At 51.8% G+C, this 8,380-nt stretch overlaps 1 protein-coding gene across 1 annotated transcript in view; it reads left to right on the top strand.

Moving 5' to 3' along the window:
• Positions 1–8,159: 8,159 nt before the first annotated feature.
• Positions 8,160–8,380, top strand: part of Kmt5b (lysine methyltransferase 5B) — a 59,391-nt gene continuing 59,170 nt past the window's right edge. Inside the window, exon 1 of the mRNA XM_048807773.1 lies at positions 8,160–8,341. The gene's annotated coding sequence lies outside the window, so the exon portion shown is untranslated. The remainder of the gene's footprint in view (positions 8,342–8,380) is intronic.

Raw genomic sequence — 8,380 nt, 5'->3', positions numbered from 1 at the left:
CGGAGCCGCACAGTGGCCGAGACGCTCGCGTGCGTGGGTGGCGAGGGGCACGGGTGGACGCGGTGCTGCGGCCTCCGCCTGAGTCTGATCGGTTCTCAGGGCAAACCGTGGCCCGGTCCCATCGACACCTGCCCTCGACCGGCCTTAGAAAGGCAGCCTCGGCCCCTTCCTCCTCGCTGAGGGAGTTTCTGGAACCCCAGCAGGCCCATCCCAGAGCCACCTCCTCTGGGGCTGGAGGCCAGGACCCTGGTCACCCTCTGGGCCTGGATACCAGAATTCTCCGGAGGAAAACATGTGAGCGAGAAAGTGCCACAGCTTGGAATTTAGCAAGGGACAAGCCAGGAGCCCAGACTTTATTTCTGAGGTGCCACTCAAGGGAAGAACAACGAGGTGGAGCAGCAGCTGGTGCCACCCAGAGCATATTTATCCCGCCAGAGAAGGACAAGGGCCACTCGGAACTGGGTGGAAGCTTCCATCCCGTGTGGCCCAGAGGGCAGTGGGGAGGCACCCTGAGGGCCCTGCAGCAGGCAGGCCTCCTGGGAGACCAGCAGTGTTCCCTCGGCCTCTCACACACCGCTGCTGATGGCTGGATTCTCATCCAGCTGAAGGAACAAGAATTTGGGGGTTGAGGGGTAATAGGGATTGAACTCAGGGGCATGTGGCCACTGAGCCACATCCCCATTAGGAATAGAAACCTATTGAATAAAAGAGGAATTCATTGTCCATACTGTTATTAAAAAAAAAAAATAGAGACAGGGTCAAACTGAGTTGTTTAGCAGCTCGATTTTGCTGAGGCTAGCTTTGAACTCGTGATCCTCCTGTCTCAGCCTCTGGAGCCTCTGGGATGACAGGCTTGCACCTGTCATCCAGCTAAAACAAGAATTTTTTTAAAAAAATATTTTTAGTTGTAGACAGACACAATACCTTTATTTTATTTATTTATTTTCATGTGGTGCTGAGGATGGAACCCAGGGCCTCAGTGAGTGATAGGCCAGTGACCCACTACTGAGCTACAGCCCCAGCCCCAAGAACAAGAATCTTCAGCTTCCTCACTTGGAACCTGGAACCTACACCATGAACCTGGGTCACCCCCAGAGGCAAGGTCTGGGAAACATCAAGGAAAAACTAAGTTGAAAAATTTACTTGGTCAGAGACAAGTCATGGAAAAATGGAGGTTTTTGTTGAACAGTAGCCAAGTTCTGTTCATTTTTTTTTCCAGATTTCTCCCCTCTTTGTTGGAGTGTGCTGTTCACATGCAGTCATGAATTTACAACTGAAGGGTATTCACAACATTCACGTCTGGGGAGCCAGACCCCAGAGACAGTGCCATCTCACCAGAAGTTCCTTATGTCCCTACTCGGGTGAGTCCACCTGCCCAGAGGAAAATGGCTTCAGCTTTCTAACTTCATTGATTACATTCTTTTCTGCTCTAGGACACCGTAGGGTTGAAATCAAACAATTTTTACTCCTTGGTTTGTGGAAATTTTTACTCTTCTTTTTCTCAACATCATGTTTTTAAATTTCATCCAGGTTGTTGTTGGTGACAGTAGCCCGTCCCTTTGTGATCATGAGTAGGAGTCCATTGCATGGACAAGCCACTGTCTATCCATTCTTTCCTTGACTGGCATTTGAGTTGTTTCTATTTTGAGCCTACTATAAATACAGCTGCCACAAATATCAAGAAAGATAAAAGGAAAGAGGGAAGAGAGAGAGAGAGAAAGAAGGAAAGAAAAGAAAGGGAGAAAGAGGAAAAGAAGTGGGGAGAAGGAAGGAAGGCAGAAGGGAAGGAAGGAGAAGAGGAAGAGAAACCCATCGAATAAAAGAGGAATTCGGGCTGGGGATGTGGCTCAAGCGGTAGCGCGCTTGCCTGGCATGCGTGCGGCCCGGGTTCGATCCTCAGCACCACATACAAACAAAGATGTTGTGTCCGCCAAAAACTAAAAAATAGATATTAAAAAAAAATTCTTAAAAAAAGTAAATAAAAGAGGAATTCAGGGGTTGGGGTTGTGGCGCAGTGATAGAGCGCTCCCCTAGCATGCATGGTGCACTGGGTTTGATCCTCAGCACCACATAAAAATGAAATAAAGATATTGTGTCCACAAAACTAAAAAAAAAATAAATTTTAAAGAAGAGGAATTCATTGTCCATACTGATATTTAAAGCTAAAAAACTTAGCTTTCCATTACTATAACATTATGCCTGAGATGATCAACTTATAAAGAAGAAAGGTTTGTTCTGGCTCACCGTTTTGCAGGTTCTAGACCATGTTGATTGCCCCACTGCTCTTGGGCCTGGGGAAGCAGCCACTGTGGGGTTGGGGAGAGCATGTGGCAAAGCTCATGCTCATGGTAGAGAAAGAGACTGAGGTCCCATGATCCTGTCGCACCTCCCACTGGGTCCCACCTCTTAAAGTCTCTGCCATCTCCAGTAATGCCCAGCTGGGGACCAGGCCTTTACCACATGGGCCTCTGGGGAACATTCCAGATCCAAACTGTAGGACAGATTAATAAACTAGAAGCATGCTGAGGAATGGAATGGCCACACCTCAAAGTATCTCTCCTCTGAAACCTGCCAAGGGAAATGCAAGTGGCTGTCCAGGGCGGAAACGAGGCAGCAGCCCAGGTGAGCAGTGTCGCCCAGGTGAGCAGTGTCACCCAGGGGCCATAGTGAGGTCCTCGGCCACCTGCGAGGATGTGGCGAGGACTCACCATCGCTTCTGATGTTCCTGCCAAGGGAAGCTCCGCGGCCTCAAGCTAACCAGACAACTTAAACTGAGGGACACACTACAAAGAGCTAGCCTGTGACCTCAGGAGAGCCAAGGTCATGCAAGTCAGCGGGAGAATGAGGACATGGCCCAGGGGAAGGAACTGGAGGCACCCAGCAACCAAAGGCAAGGTAGGGATGGGGCACGGGCTGCGTTGTGAAGGGGCACATTGATGGTCAGGATCCTTGGAGAAATCTGCATGGGATCCGAAGCAGCAAGCCGTCAACGCTGACTCTGGGTCTCCATCCCTGGACTCTGGTTTTGTAGGAGGATGTCCTTGAAGGGAATGTACCTGAAAGCATTTGGAGAAAATGGGGCATCCAACAGTGACTTGCAGTCCAGGGGGGATTTCTTTGTGCTGTACTTAAGGCTTCAGTATTGTCAAGCCGGGAGGTTTGATTACAAGGAGACAACAGGAAGAGAGGAAGAAGAAGAAGGAAGGAAAAATCCTGCATTTTTTAAAAAAAATATTTTTTAGTTGTTGATGGACTTTTATTTATTTATTATCTGTGGTGCTGAGAATTGAACCCAGTGCCTCACACATGCTAGGTAAGCGCTCTTCCACTGAGCTACAACTCCAGCAAAATCCTGCATTTTATTTGTTTATTTTGTGATGTTGCATGGGCCTCGTGCATGCTAGGCAAGCGCTCTCTCACTGCTCCTTCTGCATCTAATTTTTAAAAATCTCAATCATACATAAGAACTGTGGGGTTTTTTGTTTATGTGTTTTAAATATGTATTTTTTTGACTTGTAGATAGACACAATATCTTTACTTTATGTATTTATTTTTATGTGGTGCTGAGGATCAAACCCGGGGCCTCGCATGTGCTAGGCGAGAGCCCTACCACTGAGCCACAACCCCAGCCCAGAACATTTTTGGTGTTTTTTGTTGTTGTTGTAGTTTTGTTTTTTGGTACCAGGGATTGAACCCACTGGCACTTGAGCACAGAGCCACACCCCCAGCCCTTTTAAATATTTTATTTAGAGACAGGGTCTCACTGAGTTGCTTAGGACCTTGCTAATTTGGCGGGCATGGGTGGGGCTTGCTAATTTGCTGAGGCTTTCTTTGAACTCATGATCCTCCTGCCTCAGCCTCCCGAGCTGCTGGGATTTATAGGCATGAGCCACTGTGCCTGATTAGAACTGTTTTTTGTTGCTGGATGTTGTGGTACATGCCTGTAATCCCAGCAGCTCAGGAGGCTGAGTCAGGAGGATTGCAAGTTCAAAGAAAGCCTCAGCAAATTAGTGAGGCCCTAAGCAATTTAGCAAGACTCTGTCTCAAAAATAAAAAGGGCTGGGGATGTGGCTTAGGGGTTAAGCGCCCCAGGTTCAATCCTTAGTACCAAAAAATTTTTAAAATAACAAGATTAAGCTCCACCTTCTCCTCTTGAAGCTCTGATGGCCTTCGATAGGGTTTGACTGTGTCCCCCAAGTTCATGTACTGGAAACCCAATCCCCCAAATCATGTGTTAATGAAATTTGGAAGCAGGCCCTTGGAAGGTCATTAGGATTGGGTGAGGTCATGAGGGTGGGGACCCTACCAGGGAACCAGCGAGTGGCTTTACCTGCCGTATGGTGATCCTATGAGATGAGATGTGGGCACCATGGTCAGGGACTTTCCAGCGTCAACTTCTATTCTTGAGGAATTACCCGGCCTCAGATGCTTTGTTATAGCAACAGAAAATGAGTGAAGACAGTCCACTGTGTATTATTTCTAGATGTTTGAAAAGAACTGGTTAGGCTGGGTTTAATTTCAGGGTCGGGGGATCAAAGTGGGTGTGTGGTGGGAGCCCCTAACATGAATGTCCCTCAGTGACATGGGCTTAACCTGGTACCTGTCTGATGGTCCCAGGTGGACACCCAGCACACAAGTCCTGAGGCACCTGCAAATTGAAAACTACACACCTTGGAGGTGGGAGGTGGAAAAGCCTAGTCAACTGAACAAGCTTGAGCCCTGGGACCTGGGAGAGGGGTCAGCGAGCCCCTGATGCCTCCTTTTATCCTTGAAGCAAGCTGGAAGGCTGGCTTGCCCCTCCCCCACCCCATCCTCCCCTTCCTGTCTTTTACATGAATATGAATGAATTGGGCCTCTACACCAGTGCCCAGGGGCTGTTCTGGAAGCTGGAGAGACAGCCTTGAACAAGACAGATACTAAGTCCCGTCCCTGGAGAAGCCCAAGCTAGAAAAGACAGACACACCACAGGCAGCATGAATAAGTTAAAGACACAGGGCAGCGATATGCGCTAAGGAGAGAAAACCCTGAAGGCCACTGAGGAGGGGAAGTGGCACTGGACCTGGGCGGTGGGAAGAATGTCCATCCGAAGGGTGATGCTTTGCAGGAGTGAGTTGCTGTTGGTTGTTGCTGTGTTCAATTTTTGAGATGCTGTATTTGAAAGGCCTTTTAAACATCGACGTGGTGGTATCAGAAATTTGGAGAAGTCAGGCTGGAGACAAATTTGGACACTGTAAGTATAAAATGATTTACTGATTTCTTTATTTACTTATTTTTGCCATGCTGGGGGTGCCAGGTGTTGTGCATGAGGGGCCATGCACACACCAAGCTACCCAAGCCTCATAAACAGATGAGATTGTTTAGACAGGTTCTAGGACTGATTGGTGCCTTTTCACAGAAAAGGGAATGAATAGATAGGTGCTATCATTGGCCCATTTACATTGCGGGTAAGTTGTTGAGCTAGGACTCAAATCTAAGTCAGACTCGTGCTGCTGTGGAGTGAGGCAGGGGTGGGCCCAGACACGTCACTCCACCTTACAGAGGCTGTTTCCTTTCCTCATCTGTCAAAGGAGAGTGGCGGTTGATGAGCAGGTCGAAGGCAGGGATGGGCCAGGGGGCTAGTGGAACTTAAGCAAGTGGCCAGGAAGCCAGCAAGCCATTCAAGGGTCACCAGAATGTCCAGGTATACCCACCTTTCCCCACCAGCTTCCGACACCTGCTCTGAGCAGAGCAGTCTTGGGGCACAGGGCAAGGGAGGCCTGGGGGAAAATATCGTTTTCAATGAGAAGCAACCTACCTAGAGCCTGGAATTCCAGGGTCAGCATGACCAGCCGGCACTCCCAGTGAGCACAAGATCCCAGAAAGCAAACCTCTGCCAGCTGGGCACTGAGTGAACCTGGTGTTTGGAGAAGGGAAATTGGAGAGGGGGCAGGGTGGTGGCACCTGGCTAGGTGGCTGAAGTGCCCCTGAGCACACAGGGTCTGACCCAGCAAAGGAGACTGGAATTGGCTTTGTGGTCATAGCCACTGCCCTGGGAAGGGCACTGTTCTGGGGCCAGCCCCTGGCTGGGCTGTCACTCCTGGTCAGCCTCAGGGTGCTTCCGGAGCTGGCTGTGCCCCTTCCGTCAACTCTGTCTTTCTTTAGAGTTGTTAATCCCTGTCAGTCTGGCCAGGCTGGGTGGGGGCCCCGCCTCTGGGGCTCCGCTCTCCCACTGTGGGCATCCAGAGACTCCACAGTGTAGATGCCAATGACTCCTGTCATGTAGGGCCTGGGCAGGTGCCTAGCCACCTATTTCCTGTCCCCCTTCCTCCCCTGCCAGCTGGCAGGAGGAGGCTCCAGCTGGCCTCTGGCACTACTGGGAAATCCAATCTCCAGTCTCTCCCAGGAGGGCAGCTCCTGGCTGTGCCCTCTGCCCAGCTCAACCCTGGCCTCCCTGGTTAGGACCCTCAAAGGGCCCAAGGCTTTAACATGGCTCCACCAATATCTTGAGGCCAGTTCAGCTCAGCCAAGACTCCCAGCTCTCAGGGACTCATCGGAGGCTGAAAGAGCAACTGGCAATGGAGGGGCTGGAGGAGGGATGGCCCAGAACTGCAGGATGAGGAGGTTGTGCTGGGTGGGTCATCTGCAGGGTGGCCCAACCTGCTCTCTTGCAAAGCAATGCTTGGCCTGGACTCATCAGGGATTCAGCGGAGGTGCCAGTGAGTCTGGGGGCTTTACAGAGCTGGCGGTTTGGGTCAGTCTGAAGGGTGTGTGCACTGCTGTGTTGGGGTGGGCCCTGGAAAACTTGGACAGGCTTGATAAGGCTGCAAAGGTGTGGTTGGACGTGGGGCCAAGACACTGGCAGGTAGACAAAGGACCACCAGCACCCAGTGGAGGCAGGTGGTATCTCTCATGTGCACTCCACCTGCCAGGCAGTGGAGGCGGTGGCAGGGACAGCCTCATTGTCTCTAGGATACCAGCTGAGTATGTGGAGCCAAGTTCTATGAAAGTCTTGGAAAGTTTAATGATAATCCAGAAACTATTAAGACCAAAGCAATCATTTATCATCTGTGTGTGCAGAGAGGCACATGGCAAGACGGACTCCAGTGCCACAGTGACCAACAGCTTTTAGGGTGGAAGAGCAGGAAGCACACTGCCACAGGCCTGAGGCAAGGCAGGCTCTGCCCCTACCCTACCCCATGGCTGAGGGAGGAACATAATCTAGGCCTGGCTTCTCCTGTTAGCCTGTGCCTTCAGCAGGTCACTGTGCCACAGTTTCCCATATGTGGATGGGGTAACAAGCATCACGTCTGCCACCCAAGATCAAGGAGGAGGGAAACCGGGGTTAATCCAGCTGGACTGCAGGGCTGCCTTGTGGAGGCCACCGAGACACTCCATTGACTGGTCCTTTACAGAGTGCCCACTGTGCCAGGCCCCAGGGCTTGGGGGAGGGGCGTGCAGGGAAACCATGGCAGGCTGGGGTTCTTCCTGGAACTGTCTCAGCCACCCACCCCATCCTCCTCCTCCTTAGGGCGGGAACTGCAGCCCTTTTCCCTGCCGCTCTTTGTGCTCATCTAGTCACACATCTCCTTACGGGCGCTTTCCCTAACACACTCCAATCCACCCTTCAGGTCTCCAGTCCGCACGCCTCTGGCAACTTCAACTTCTGGCCCTTATCGCACGCTCTCGAATTTATTTGATGTTTGCATATTTTTCATCAAGATCTCCCGCTCAAGCCCTGACTAGTTGTCCTGAGGCCACCTAACCACTCAGTGCCTCGATTTCCCTATGTGTAAACTGGGAAGGACAACACGCCCCACCCCTGCGGTGGTTCTAAGGAGACAAACGAGATCGTGCATCGGAGCCTGGGGAACCGCGCCCGTGAGGTCCGAATACTCGCTACCCTCGTTATTGTTATTTTGTACCCTTTATTATCTGACTGCAAGATCCAAGAGGCGGGGCTTCGCCCTACCCCGGTGCAGGCGCTAGACACATCTTGGGCACCGCCTGAGCTCCTGCAGGACCCCAACGCCCTTCTGGTGCTCATCGACTCCCAGAAGGGAAAGGGGTGGAAATGCCATGGAGTCGCGAAAAGGCTGGCACCCACTAGGTGCTCAAGAAACGGCCGGCTGACAGCGCCGAGCGGCCCGACCAATGCCCGCTCCCTCCCTCCTCCCGTGTTGTAATGCTCCGGCTGCCCACATGGTCTTTAAGGGTGTATCTGCTCCCAGCGACACCCATTCCCACAACAAAGAAACTCGCCATCCCGGGGCCGCCTCCCCTCAGCGCACCCAGGCGGCGCAGCGGCGAGGAGCGTCCCCGGCCTCCGGGCTGCCCCTCAGTCCCGGCTCGGGAGCTGTCCCTGGTAGGTGCAGGTGCGCGAGGGCCAGGGGCGGGCGAGGGG

Source organism: Marmota marmota, unplaced genomic scaffold (assembly GCF_001458135.2).
Source record: "Marmota marmota marmota unplaced genomic scaffold, marMar, whole genome shotgun sequence".
NCBI lineage: Eukaryota > Metazoa > Chordata > Mammalia > Rodentia > Sciuridae > Marmota > Marmota marmota.
Note: the sequence above shows the minus strand (reverse complement) of the source record. Positions and strands in the feature narration are given on the sequence as shown.